This window comes from Mycteria americana, chromosome 13 (genome assembly GCF_035582795.1).
Source record: "Mycteria americana isolate JAX WOST 10 ecotype Jacksonville Zoo and Gardens chromosome 13, USCA_MyAme_1.0, whole genome shotgun sequence".
Lineage (NCBI taxonomy): Eukaryota > Metazoa > Chordata > Aves > Ciconiiformes > Ciconiidae > Mycteria > Mycteria americana.
Genome location: NC_134377.1, coordinates 4730135 through 4745974, shown reverse-complemented (window position 1 = coordinate 4745974; position 15840 = coordinate 4730135).

Genomic DNA, 15840 nt, shown 5'->3' with positions numbered 1-15840 from the left:
AATAAATCTCTGCATGGATCTGTCTTCTTCACTATCCTGGATCAGATACTACCACTCTTATCCAAGTCTCTCCCCCTTCATCCCTTCACACACAATTTTATCCACCATAGATCTGCCAAATCGAGAGTAAAACTACTAATGTGTGACACAGACAGCTATTTCTATAATTTAAGCCTCTCTGTTCTTATTACTGTTGCATCAAGGTATGCTCTCCATTGGCCTGCAACAGTTGTTTTTGAAATAGTTCGCCAATAAATGTGAAAAGCAGAGGACAAGAAAACAAGAGATACATTTATTACCAAATAAATTGCATCACGGTGTTTCTACGATAACCTTTGTTTTAACCTGAAATAATAGAAAGGGCTGGTCAAAAGTTGAATGTTTGTATGGCAAAACTTTCTGAGATACCTATGTTTCAAATAACTGGCTTGGTTTCAAATTGGCATGAAAAGCCCAAACCCTCAGACTTTGGGGGAGATGAAAACTAATGAAAATAGTTTGTTGTGATCTCCCCATACTTCTTTTCAATAAGAACTGACAGTCTAATTTCCACTCCAGCATTTCAAATGGGGCTCAGCTCTTTCATCCTTTATATTATAAATAATGTGTAGTATAATGGAAGGCAGAATTAAGTCAAGGGAAAGCTTTTCAACTTTGCCAAAAAGAAACATTCTGATATGTTCCAAATTTTTCCCCAGTAGAATAAGTTCTCATAGGAAATAAAAATATCTCAACTGCTGTTATAAGAGTTATTAGCAGAACTAACAAACACCAATGATAATTCTCTTTATATGGCACTTTCAAAGCTATCCAGGTCTCGCACACGAATAAAGTCTTCTCTAAAGCAAAATAAAACAGAATTGCCAACTCACGACTTTAACATGAATCTCTGGATATTTGATATTTACTTAAAGGCCTCAACTCCAGGAAACAAGCAATTACATGAGAGTCTCAACTCTCATTACGAGAAAAAAATAAATTAAAAGAAGCAAGTTTCCTTGCTGTTGCAAGGAAAATCTTGGAAGTATGACCCAAGAACATCCCAAATGCACAAAATCCAGAAGCCAAATAAATGGATTTCTTGCGTATTAAATCTTATCAGCTTTTGATGCCTATCTCCTGATTTGGATCATTTCACATTAGCAGAAGTGACCATTGAATCTTAATACGACCCTTTAGATCATTTTCCTGCTCCTCCCCTTACCTTTTGCCAGTACTTCTACAGAAATTGAGGTCTAAAGTACAGTTCCCTTTGCAAGGTATGTTTGGAAACCCAGTAATTTCCCACATTTTTCTGAAACAAAGGAAATAAAAGTATCGGGAGGATGAAGCTGATTTCAATGTACGGTCAAACCTGTCACCCCTAAATTTGAAGAATAAAATCTTATTCAACAGCTTAGACACAGTGCCAAATCTCCCAGTTGCAATTACGGGCCTACTAACGCTCTTCTGCACAAGCCTTCTCCATCCGGATCTGAAATCAAGGCCTGCAGAACCCACAGGACAGCAACCCCGTGGGACCAAGCAGCTCTGGTGACCCACGCAAGTACGGGGCGAGACAGCAGCACGCTGTCGGGATCTCCTTTTATGCCAGTAAATTGACTCCGTTTGCAGCCAGAGGAAACAGGCGGTTCAGCTGTGCAATGCTTCTCATCCTAATGAAGCTATCTGAAATAAAGCAGCTGAATCAGGCCCTAAAAGTAGCTGTTTCCCTTGACCATAAAAGACAGGCTAAAATGTAGATCTCTACATCTTTGAGCAGATGTAGAACACATTTAAGGTGTAATCTCTGCGCTCTTGTACATGGAGAGAAAATCTCCTCTGATGCCCAAAGTTAGGGATGACGAATCCTGCAGTCCCTTGAGATGTGTGTGTGTCCATCTCTCTGATAAAACTGGAAACTGATGTCTACCCTGTTGCTGAATCTGGATGAAATTAAAGTTCTCAAAGTGACTACAAGTTTCATATAAATTGACAAGTAGGAAAAGGAAAACACAGGATATGAGCACTCACATTTTTCCCCACTAACAACATTCAATATTCAAAGCTGAAGTAGTGCCACTCTGGAAGTAGAAAGCTGTGTATGGAAAACAAAGGAAAATTTAGAACGTATGGATGGATGCATATACATGGCTGTGCATACACAAGTTACCACTTGCCATATTATCAGGTCATTCTAGATGCTGAGACTTTAAACAAAGCAATAACGTTGCAAGGTTTCCAGCCACGTGTACGGTGAGATCCTCTCTTCATTGAGAGGACTTAAACTATGTTTTAATCTTTCAGTCATGAAGAGCATGTCGATGCTTTAGAGCACTGCCAGTACGACCAGAACCTCATTCAAGTTTGTCAGCTTTTACCAGGACCGCTGCGCTATGAATATTCCTGTGAGCTCTGTCGTGTCAGCACTAAGAGGACTCGGGACAAGTTCACACGCGTGTGCACCACCCCACGCCTTCAATATATCCCTGTCCTGTGAAGGGAACAAGTTAGAATAGCTCCGCATCCGGAACAACTCCTACACGTGGGAGCGAATATTCTCCACTTTGATATCCTCATATGCCCGCACAGCCATCTCCCTTCCCGTTGAGGAAGGGACTTCAAATACAGCCTGACACAATGCCTTAACCGGCCACCGAGCCCATTACAGTACTGGTCCGTCGCCCTGGTTCACATGAAATCCTGTAACCTTGAAGGTTAACCAGTTTCCCAAACTTCCCAACCTCTCTCTGTCTGCTAGTAGCGCTAAGTACGAACCAACAACCAGCATAACACATCGGCTGTCCTTCCCATAGAAGCACAGCTGCCCATCACATACACAGCTCCCACTCCTCTACTCTGAGGGCTAATAGATTCAATATTTTCTGTTTTGATGGTCTTTAACACTGCAGTGTGAATCTAAAGATAGGAGCCAGAAAAATGTTACAATTGCAGAAGACTCAAAACCTAGAGAGTCTGGAGGTCTGGTTCTAATCTTCAATTTAACACCAGGGTGTAACTTCAGGCAAGCCTGGGTTTCTTTTTCATTCTTTGATTGTTTTCACTGTAAGCTCTTTGGGGCAGGAACTGTGTCCCATTGTGTTGTTACAGGGTGTAGAACAATGGGCCCCTGACCTCAGCTAGGGAATCAAGAGATTACGAGAATTATTTAGAGGAAATCTGCGGTTAAACAAGGAATTGGAATCAGACCTCAAGTCCCCGTCAAGTGCCAGTACCAGATGACTATCCTTTTTTACCCTTCGTTAAAAAAAGTCATAATCCACATTTATTGTTGTCCAACATTCGCCATTTTTCACACGTCTGCTCGCCTGCCCGACATCTAAGAGCCTCCGCCTTCCCCCGGCTCTGCTGCCATGCTGGGTCAGAGCCTCTCGCCTTGACAGCGTCTGCAGTGGCATTGCAGCTCATTCTGCTTCTGATAAAAAGGGTATCTGGGAAAGGAAGCACAAGAAGGAAATCAAAAGGAAATGCAAGGGCTCGCTGTGTTTGTGTGTGTGCATGGGATTCTTCAGCTGTACATCGGAAATTAATTCCAGCCAGGGTGAACTCTGTGTGGTCTCACTAGCCATCCAACTCAAACTTCAGTTCACCCCGGCTGCCAAGCGGAGTTGTGGAGGAGAAAAAGGTTCAAGACAACATGGAAAAGGAACAAAGAAGCCAAAAAGAGTGAGCTGGTGGTATTTTTCTCCAAGGTTTCCCCCCCCCCCCCTTTTTTTTTTTTTAAACAAACCACCTGGATTTTAATATCTCCAGAATCCCATTAAAGGGCTTTTGCTCCTTCATGAATTGGAGGCGTTTGATGAAAAGGGGTAAGGGGAGAGAAGTGTGTCTGCCTGTGGGAGGGGGAGAGGAGGGGGAAGAGGGGGAGATAATGGGGCATGGGAGACCTTAATTTCTCCTGTCTCCCCTGCCGGTAATAGGCCTGGATGTAAACACTGCTCTGGTGAATGTTGGAGAGTGATTACAGGATAGCTGGGGAAGGAGGAAGCATTTTGAAACCACAAGTAGGAAAGCAGCTCTTTGATGGAGGGTTAGTAATTTCTTTTTTCTCCGTGCCCTCCTCCCTCGCGCAGCAGCCCCCCTTTTCCCTCCGTCCTCCACCTTCTGTAAACACAGCGGCAGAAATTAGATGTGGGCCAATCTGTTAAACATTTGAAGGCAAAGTGGGCTCAGCAGTCGCTCTCACTCCGTAGGATACAGAAGAAGAGGCTAATAACGCTGTAATGGGCCTTTCTGGTCTCAGCCGTGGAGCCAGCCGTCCTGGGCGGTGCGCAAGGAGGCAGAGAGGAGGGAAGACGCAAACTGCCGCGATGGAGAGATATCACGGAGCAGGATGAAAGTTCAGAAAACGAACACTGCGTGTGCTCGGCAGGCATTGCCCAGGCACCGCAGCGCTGACAGCCGAGCAAACCGCAGCTCCGGGGTGTCCACCTACATGGAAGGTCCGGAGATGTCCTTACCAGAGCAGACCTGAGGTTCATCCAAGCTAGTAGCTGCTTAAGGGGAACATTACCATACCCTAACACCCAGATGGGTCCTGGAGCCTGATGTTCAACTTCTGGCCTGGGTAAATCAACTACTTTGCTCTGCTTTGGTTTCCCTCACGTGGAAACAGGGAGGCAATTACTCCTCTGGAAAGAGCTTGTGTCCAGTGGCTGGGAGGAGCTGGGCATTACTGATCAGGCTCTGCGTGGACGTGCAGTTCTAGAATAAACCACCCACGGGGGAAATCCCCCAGCATAAACAAGCTAATCATCTGTCCTCACACACAAGGTTTCTGTGCTCCTAAATACTGGAGATGCTCTTGCAATTCCCATCCATACTTACAAGGAAGGGCAGAGAGAAGAGAACGGGAAACTGTCTGTTTTTTCAAGAGTTTTACAAGATTTGGGACAAAATTCCCCGCCTTAGCCCTGGTATTCCTGCAAGGGCTGCTCATTGCTGCTCTCTGGGCCATACTCCTCCAGAGCACAGCTGGCAGGAGCTCAGTGTGCATCCCAAATTCAGTGTTTGCTTTCCAGTACACATCAGAGAGCAGTTTTTCTTCCCTGAGCCAAGTCCATTCCTGGCAAAGAGCAATGATTTTACAAGATCAGGGATGAATTCAGCCTTCAGGTTGTTACTAACCACTCCAGGGACTTTAATGGGAGTTAAATATCCCTGTTCCACAAAATCCCATAGGTACTGGGTATCTAACTATCCTAGCCTCTACCCAAAACCTCAACCCTTTATGGTTGGACTCGATGATCTTAAAGGTCTTTTCCAACCTATACGATTCTGTGATTCGGTGAAAAGTTCTTCATGGATCTCAGATGGTGATTCAGCTCTACTCAGTTTTTAACCGAATATGCTCTTTAGCTAGAAGGTATCATGATGGTCTTTTAATTAAATCTCCTGCTTAATACATCCACCCCCTGACACCTAATACTTTTTTGCCCCAGGCTCGTGTTTTCTTGTAGTGTTTTCTTGCACGACAGCACCACCATGAAAGCCTCCATTTAAAGAACTGTAAATGATGAAGAGTACACATCCTGTACTAAATACGCATGGTTTACAAGCTGGAATAAATACACCAGACAGCTCTGTTGCATGTACAGAGCAATATCTATAAAAAGGTCATTATATTACTATTGTTTATTCATGTAAGTTTGCTTAACCAATATATATATAAAAATATAAGGCGGTCCAAAAGCTATTTATATGCAGGCCTTGAGTAGTCTTTTGTTAGGTCTCCTTCAAAGCAAGAACTTGTGCATTAACTATAGGAACTAACCAAAACAGTGATAACATGAGAGCTGATACAGAAGGTCCTTCAGATGAGGTGGAGCAACCCCAGTTCTCCCAGACACCCAGCCACTGCTCATCTTCACACTGTTCTCCCTCTCTAGCACTCTTAAGCTCTTTGGTCCATACATCTGCGACAGTGGAGATTCCAAGCTATAATTAGAGACTTTCAACCATAGCGCAGCTAAACCCCTCTTTTGTGATCATTACAGCTACAGAGTTCATTGCTGCCTTTGGGTGTCCACCACCCCATGAATAAATTAGCAACCATTTAAAAAAAAAAAAAAAAAAAGTTCTCAAATAACTTCTGAGACTTTATTTCAGTTTTTATCTCTACAAATGTCTCTTACCTGTTGTAGGCTCAGCAATGACCTGAGCCTAAGTGATGAAGAAGCACGATTCTACACTGACAGTTCCCAGCTTTCTTTCCTTTCTTTTCCTTTCTTTTCCTTTCCTTTCCCCCCTCCCTGCTCTCCCTAGACCAGATATCTCCGTTTCTTTGAATAGGATAGAAATAAAAGGGATGGGCAGGTAGGAAGTTACTTCCCTTCCCCCTTGCTCCTCCCGCCCGAGTCTGCCTGCTTCTGGCATCTGAATAAACCTCTGGAAGGTGGGGAAGGCTAATAAAAAGTCTTACATTTAGCTATTCTCTTCTCCCTACAGCCCAAATTGACCATTTTTAAAGGAGCAAACTCCCTCTGTTAGATGTAACTGAGGGCAGATGAGCCCACAAGCCAGTAACAGGCAACAAAGGTACACAGAGACTTGCGGCAGCCTCAAGCAGGACAGGAAACACTTCCTCGTCATCCCCAGATCTTGTCTACCACACTCTTGCTCTAAGCATTTTCTCCTGGGACCAAGACCCAGGTCCTGAAGGCTGCAGTCTGCAAATGTCATCTGAACCTTTCCCATCACCAATACCAGAACAACCCCATCACAGGGATTCACCACGACAGGATCCTCTTCTGGACAGTGAACCAGATGGGTCACAGCTCACCATCACCAGACATTCTCCCATCAATTTGATCTCACAAGAAGGGCTGGGACTAGTTTCAAGAAGTTCAACCCTCTAATGGAGACAAGGACCTTCTTTTTCCCACCTCTACTCCTTGAAAATGGGATTTCCCACCCTGGGAACCACCAACCCCATATGCAAGTCCTCCTTGCAGCCTGGGCAGGCAGAGCGAAGGTGGTGTGGTGCAGGGCAGCACCACTCTAGCAGGTGGCAAATAAGACGACAGACACACAGGCAGAGGCAAATGAAGCCACACAAAGCAGACCGCAAAGGGTGATGTACAGGAGGACAAAAATCACTAGAGTATCAGAGCATACTAATTTGGGAGTTGTTCGATACTGCGCCCCTTTAAAGCCACAGCATGGGGTGGCCCTGGCACTTCATCGCTCCCAACACCAGAGCCCTGTACTGGAGAGAGATGCTCTCCCTCTGCTCGAGGCTTCTCCACGGCAGCAGCTGCACAGAACGGGCACAGGAACCAGCAAGCAGTTTGCTGTCTTTGCTACCATAGGTACCATATTCTTATTACCCTCCATCATACCACTTTGCTTCACCTTTTCCTCTGTCCAAAGCTGGCACACGGTCTAATGCTACTTTTGTTAATGAACAATCATGATTTAGCCATAAAACAATAAACGGCGCCATGAGCTCATTAGACATTAACAACACACTGAAGTTCAAGCATGTTATCTCCACCAGAATATTACGGGGAGCGCTTATCGTTTGGGGAAAGCTGAGCCGTGGGCTCCCAGGAGGGTTCAAATGTCATCTGTGGAAGAGGAAGGCGGGAGGCAGACTAACTGGAGATGATCAATCTCAAAAAGGCAATAACTGAAAACTTAAGATATGGAAGTGCATTAGTTCCCACAAACGGCTACGGATTAAACCCAAGCACAGCTAGAGCCAGGAGCACACAGTCAGCCAAGGTGCTATAAAGGCGTGACGTTATTACTTCCAAGGGATGCCATTAAAACTCTGTTTACAAACCTAATGTGCCAGGGAATGGGTCAAGGAAAGAATTATTAGCAACAAAGCTATTTGATCTCTTTTATGATCCAACGAGTCATATCACTTCATACACTAGAAGGTGAATAATGAAAACCTCAGGACTGTTGATTTATACGTGTCCAGAATCCTGTGTTCTTTAACCTCAGATGCCCTCTTAAGTGTGATTCATCCTAAATCAAATGGAAGATCGGGTGCTATCATCCACGCTCTCTCCTCCCACTCACTAATTGAAATGGTGATTGACATCCTGGTAGAATAAAATACCAGTGCCCAGTGATGGATGGCCAGGGCAGAGGATGGGGTCAAGATACAGGACTTGCCGATATAACTCTATCCTCCTCCCCATATGGGATGGTCCCAGTTTCACCTAACACTCCCTCTGGAATGCCAGAGACAGAGTCACTGAATAATTTAGGCTGGAAGGGACCTCTGGAGGTCATCTGTCCATCTGGACGTACTTTAGTGGGGCAGATCTGAGCAGCTATAAGATCCATTCTTTTCATGACACACTCTCATTGCTACAGCTTCACCAAAGGCATGTAACCATGATGCAAACTGGTCCAGAAACTGCATCAGAAAACTGCAGAGTCCAAATGTGTCAAATACTGACATGTTCCTTGGAGGCATGCTGGTCTCAACAAAATCCTGACATAAACCATGTAGGTTTCCAATGGAAATTTGCTGCATGATCAGTCAGCTCATTCTCCCAGCTTCTTAGCAGTCCACTGCTGAGCAAGCCTGGTTTTTAGGTTCCCATGTCGCAGCAGGCTTTACGACTGTATGAAAGGTAGGTTGCTCTGCAACCAGAGTAACCTGGGTTCCCAGGGTAAGTCCAGAGCAGCAAAAAGCCCCAACTCATCCCTAGAGCTCTGCAATGGCCCAGCTTCTTCCACGATGAACTGTCTGGACTCAAGGCGCCTTTGGAGGTGGATATAGAGCTGGGGGGAGCACCTGAAGAAGTTCAGAACACAACTCCAGTTCAGAAACAATAAAAATAATAATCAGAAAACCAGGGGAAAAGACTCTGCTTTGTAGCTTTTTGTTTGTTTGTTCATTTTAAATGTTTGGTAGACATCCAAACTTCAAGCGAAGTATCTCTTATAGCGCCCAGCAGATACTGCCCAGCACCACGGGCCACGGTCTCACTAAACTTCCCAGCTGCTTCTGCTGCTGCACAGAGTTCAGAATTAGCACTTTGCACATACCATCTATTAGGGCCCAACTAGCCTGTAAAGGTAATTTTTCCTGGAAATAAACTATTCTGTGAACTTCATGTGTTTGGAATAAGGAAGTCAGAGATTCCCCCCCGCCGCCCCATCATTCCCCTGGCCATGCAAACAGTTACAGAGGAGACGTTTCCAAATTTTGTGAAACCACTTAGGTCAAACCTCTACTCTTCTTCAGAAGTGAACACCTCAGTAAACGTCAGCACGTTCAGTAAGAATGTAGCTTTCACTCTGAGCTATGGGAAAACCATGGAGGGTGTAAGAATCTGTTGCTGCTGTTGAAAAAGTAACTCAAAAGTTGCTCAAGGGTACGAAAAGCAGCAAGCTGATTTCTTTGAATAATCTCATTTTCTACCAATGTCATTATCAAAAAGCTAAATATTCCTGAAATATTACGTTTTGCAAATTTTCTTCTCCTCCACTCATCCCCAAGATATTCAGGACAATTCAAGAAAATACCACTGAAACAATCTGAGGGGAACCAAAGGCCTTACATTTTCCAGGACATATGTATTTCCATCCTTCCTCACTTTCTAATAGCTTCACAAATATCTGGAGGCACGTCCAACCCTGGAGGTTTTGAAGGGTTTCCAAGACGCACGGCATAATGTACTGTGTATCCCTGGGCCCTGATCAACTGCTTTTGCTGCCCAGCAGAGAAATCATTGCAGGTCATTCGTGATTTTCTGGCCTGTCCCACATTGCTGTGTCCATTCTGTTCATTTGCCACATTGCTTACAGCTTGACGACGGGTGTGAAGCCGTTTCTGAGACACTGAGAACGCTTCCTTTTTGCAGACTTGAGTTCTTTGCATGAGAGACCAACCAAAAAAAAAAAAACCAACCCCAAACAGGCCCATAGCATTTGACGATATACAACCCCTGGAGCCCATCCAAGATCTAGATCACGGTCATGTTTTTCTTGTGATGGGTGAATGCAATGAATCTTGACATTATGAACATTACATTCTGCATTGCAATACAAAGTTTTGTTGTTATTTTTTCCACAGCTGAAGCCAGGAAGAAAGAGCAGCTGGGCTGAAGGAGCAAGGCCATGTTTAAACTTCAGCAGTTTGTTAAGAAAGCTGAGCAACCAACCTGAGAAACCAACCTGAGAGATCTCTTTTGCCTTGCCAGTGCTCTTAGTTTCCTTTTTCAAACCTACATACAGTCCTTGAAATTTTCTCCTTTTGATAAGAAACTTTCACAAATACAGAACAGAACCAAAAATGGCAATTAGCAGGATGGGAGCTGTACTAAACACCACTTTTGAAGAGGGTGTTAACACTTTGGGATTAAATAATCTGGGCCTACCAACAGATCAGTAATGATGCTCCACCTTCCACGCTAGACCCAGTTTTTCAGGATTGGAACAAATCTGATTTTTTCACTTTTAAAGTTTTGATCAGGATCCAAAGCATACATCTCCTTGGGCTCATCCCTGCAATGTTCCACCAAATGCTGAAGTCAATATATTCCAATTCAGGTTTCAAATAAATTAATCTACATTTTAAACACCAAGTTTGAAAATGGGCTGATCTGCATATATTCCCTACTCATGAAACCATTTTACCAAGCTGGTCAAGTGCTGCCCATGACCTTCACAGCTGCAGTTGCTGCAGTAAGAAATGTATCTCCAGCAGAAGTTCAGGAAACATTGAATATGGGATGTCAAAGAATTTTTGATGAAAACTTACTCACAGATCACTTCTGGACAGGAATCCTATATTACAATTTAGGCCAGACTTAGACAGCTATGGGAACAGCCAATCTTGTTCTGCTGCTTATAGAGAAAAGTTTTCCCTAGTATCTTGAAAATGAGGCCTATTAGTTCTTGTCTATCCTCAGATCTGGAAAATTAATGACTACTGTCTTTATAATACCCTTTATAAACCAGAAAGCCCTCATAATGCACAGTGTAACCCAGGAATTTCCACATTCAGTTAGAACGAAAAGCCACGTAGCTCCAGTTAAGAGCATTGGACACCAGCCTGCTATCTCCATTCTGTTTGGCAGGACCACACATAAACGGGATTTAAATATTTATTTTCATTTCTTCGCCATCTAACGTCAAACATAACAGCCACATGTAGTAGTTAACAACTGTGTTGTAAGATATGAGCAAAACCATTGAAAACTGGGGTTTAGATTTAACCCGCATACAACACCATTGATCACTGCAAGTCACAAATTATGTCATTTCAGCAGTGGAGCTACTGCCAGCAGAAGGATTAGCAACATCACTTGTAACGAGCCACTTCATTTTCAAATAACATTTAGAAATTTACAGTGCCTGGAATTGCAATGATTAAATGGATATGGAGTTGAATATACCGGATATGGATCACTTCTAATTTTCCACTTATATCCAGTAACCCATCATAAACTATCCAGAGTCCTTTGGTCTTCATTTCTCTCGCACCAGAATATTTAAACAAAAAAAGATGATCCGTCATTGGAGTCATAGTAGTGGAAAACCAATGAGAGATAAGAAGCTGGCCACAAATTCCCAGACTTCAGATGTCCTGTTTCCAATTCCGGCTATGTTGGGGAGAATTAAGAGAAATGCCAATGAAGTGACACAAAAGTGAAAAATTAAACCAGACCTACAGAACATGAATCTATGACTTTTTCTGATTTAGAGAGTCCGTACTCATGTATCCAGTTTCACAAAATTCATTATTCCCTATTCCCACGAGTAAAGACCGGTCACATATCTAAGGACCAAGACCTCAGACTGAGAGCACAGCTGGTTTAAAAGAATTGAAACAGAGTAATTATCTTAAAAGAGCAGAGATCTAAAGAGAAGCATTGATTTTGATGACTTCTTTTTCGTGGAAATGTTAGAACATTTGTTACATTTCTGCATTATTTACCACAATAAAAAAAGTTCAAGTGACTAATCCCCCTGACAAAGTGTTTTGGTAATATTAAATCCATTTTTTAAGTTGGCCTGCAGGACACGGTAGGTTTGGCATTTTATTCCAAATGGGAATAATCTCTGCCTCCCTCTCAAATTACAGAATTTCTGAGGGAGCAGATATTCCTCTTTGGTATCTTCTGCACTACATATGGCTACAAGGAGGTCTCCTACATGAGTTTCTAACGTTTCCTTTGCAGTTTGAGCCACTTAAGCAATTACAATGCTATTGTCTCTTTTTCTTTCCTTTTTCAATTCCACATCAAATCTGCAAATGCAGAAATGCCTCAGAATGGAAGTCAGAAATTCACCCTTCCTTCTTCAGCTTTAGTTACACTAAAATTTAAAGTTTAGTTACGCTAAGTTTATTACCGACATAGTAGTTTGGGTCAGTTTTAATCCAATCCACCTACCATAAGCCATGACCTCCCCAAAACAGGCCAATCCACCTGGAAAAATTAATGCTTCTCTCTTTCTTTCCACATTAAAGTAATGACATAAAATAATCAGATGCTGGAATGTGTCTTGGCATGGACAACAAACACAGGCAGCTAGCTTTATTAGCTGTTTCTCTGGAAGAAAGCTCCAAAGGCCCTACACATATTTACTAATGTGCACTGTGAATGACCTCAGATCTTCCAGGCCAGGCCAGGGCAAAAGCTCCTTTAAACATCTTTATAACTCACTTTATACTTTACTTCATTACTAGCAGGGAAGGATGGAAAAACATTCCCATCGCCTGGGAAACTTGCGGAAAGGGGGATGATGTATTGCAAATGGGGACTTGGCATAGCGATGCCTCCCAAACCGCCTGCCATGACATGTGGGTTTTTTTCAGCTGGTAGTGTTTAACGGGCCATGCTATTTCAGGGACAGGGAACCGCTTGGGATCTGTGCAAATACCTCTGCAGAACTGGAGGGTTTCATGGTTGCTTCTTGATCTTGGAAATGGCAGCTTTTGTGGGGGGAAAGTACTGATATACCCTGCTCTTGGGATAACGGGTACACCCTTGGGGTAAGGTGTTCAGCAGCAATTCAGAAAGGATATCTTGCTATGCCGGCAGCAGAATGCTGTTGTAACTGCCGCTGGCAATAGCTCGATGGTCCGGTTCAGCAGACCCTCGCTGCATCGTAGAAGGGCTCGTACACGAGAAGTTAACTGGAGTTACTAAAGAGCAACCGCAGAATGAGAGGGGTATCGCAATCGGCAGCTCTCGTGGGAACTATCGCCAGCTCCACTTTCCTTGTGTGCTGAAGCGGCATGTTGAGAAGCTAACCGGGATCTACACCATCAGACTCGGGAGCAAAAGCTGTTTTGTTCTGTGGCAGGAAAATCCCAAATGGGGGGAATCTGCTTCAATCAGCCACACGCTTACACAATATCTGACCAGAGAGAACTCTGCTGTAAACTAGGACAAGATCACAGGAGGGAGGGATGCAGAAACATAAAAGAAGGAGAGAAAGATATTAAATTTGCACACAGTTCACGCGAGAGGGAAGAAAAAAACTGATCCAAAGGTAAACAGAAGGGCTGGGTCACGGTAGACAGAAAGCAGAGCAATGCATAGACAGAGGCACAGATGAAAAAAAGAGGTGTAAAGCAGAGTCGGCTTTTCTTTGAGGAGCTGGGGTCAGCTGAACTCTGTGTTCTTCTAAATCAATCACACTGACCAGGAAGGGCAGATGCCAGCCAGTGCTGAAGAGTCCTGCAAGAGCAACCCTTGCTGTTCAGAAGGGATACCCAAGGCAGGATCTGCTCCTACAACAGCCATCAGAAACCACTAGAAATTGCTGTGTGCTCTGCTACGGAGAATCTGAACAGGAGTTATGGCCCAGTAAGGACTTTAAAATAATAGACAAGCAGCTGCGCTGCTCCTCAAGCCATTCAGCAAATGAGTTTCTGTCACCGGGCCCCGCTCTCTGGCTGACCTGGGATTATTCCTCTGTCAAGACCAGGCACCAATGCCACTGATACAGCTTGCCTACGGGACCAAGAAAGTTTTCTGCTGGCTATCGCAATAGCAGACAGCTATCAGCTACCTGGAGATGTTTCCAAGCCTACAGCATTCTGTACCACTAGATCTCAAAAACACTTTGCAAAAAGCAGTGAAATACTCCTGTCTCCATTACAGATTGACAAGACTCTGCTCCAATTTTTCCAAGTTCACGCCACAGACCTAAGTCCAAGTCCCAGTCCCATGCTCTGCCCAAAAGGAAACATTGCCTCTACCTTCGGTATGAGGCAGGCTGCTCTTGTTAAAGTGTATGCTGGACCACAGATGGCAGCTCTGGGGTCGCGAATAAGGGGTCACTCGGCAAAGCAATTCACCGAAAGATGAAGCCTGATGAGGGCTTCTGACATTTCAGACATGCGCATAAAACCTTGAAAGCAAAACATTGTACAGCCTGAACCTTGAAAGCTTCTCCCAAAAAACCACCATTGCCAGAATCTGATGGACAGAGCGCCTTACAAAAGACTTATAACCCAGTAACTCCATTCATTCAGCGGCACGACTCCCCACAATGTCAGTACAAATGAGAGTAATGACAAGTCTCACAGTCTCTGGGGGGATGTTTAGAAGTTTTCTCTTTGAAGACTCCTCATAAATGAAGCCTCAAAGTTCCATTTTCTCCCCAATTCTCAGTCTGCCGTATACACAATATTAAAAAAAAAAAAAAAAATCCAACAGTTGCATAAATAAAAATATAAATGCATCCTGTGTTCTCTCCCACACCCCATTCTTCCTCCCTCCTCTTTCCTCATTGTTTGTTCAACAGGATGTTGGCTTCGCTGCGAGGTACACCAAGCCATCTGTCAAAAACATGGAAACAGTTAACAACGGGCGCGCACACACACAGAGGCTGGAACGACATGTTACGGAGCCTATTTAAGGTCAGAATCATAGACTGTGCTTTCAGAGAGCAATCCAAGCCCCAGAGCTGTGTCTGCTTCAACCGAGTGATAGCTTTTCCCTTTTTACAAAGGGATGGCACTTCGCTTAAGTGGCAGCTCATCTAGGATACACCAGAGCTGACAGGACAGCATTCTGGGAAAAGCGGACTCTTCACGGGAAGATCCGGTACATACAGGAGCAACTGCAGTAGTGTGGTCTACTGGAACTCAGAAACAGTGTCGTTCTCTTACATATACGAGGTACAAGGGAACGGGAGTGACATAGGAACATTTTTGGAAGTGTTTCTGCTGGAAATAAAGGATAAGAATAAATTATTAGATATTTTTAAACTTCAGTGACCTTTTAAAAACCTTCTTCCTGAAGTTAGACCAGCTCTACATAAAGCAGAAGTCCAATTGTTCAGCTGTTGCCTGTGAACATTAGGAACTGCTAACAAATCTTGAACTGGTCTCAAGACAGGGAAGACAGATCTGCCCAACTTTGAAAGGAGTGGTTTGAAGCCACATCTTGATTCACTAGACGCTCCGAAGGAGGGAAGAAGGGAAAAATATCTGATTCACAACTGGAATCATGCATTAGGTTGATTCACTTGGCAGAACTTCCAGAAACTTAGTACCTCTCAGTCCCAGGCTGAAATATCTTCTCTAGAAAGGGACCAGTAGGTCACTCGGCAGTTTTTTAGTCCTTGACCCTGCTGAGGCCATCCAACAGAGCTGCCAAGCAGCAACGGTTGCAGCAGCATTTGTTCTTCTCCCTTTTCAGAAAAAAAGTGACCCCACACTTGTTCAGTGGTGGGAGAGAAGAGCCAGATGGCTGGACCCGAGCAACGCACATGACACTTGAGGTGGAGATCTAGAGGTGAAAGGTTCCATAAACCGATTACTGGGAAAACACACAACTGGAAACAAATGCCAATAAAAGTTGCAACATTCAGAGATCAAACGCCTTAAATCATCACATTTCTTTAATTTAA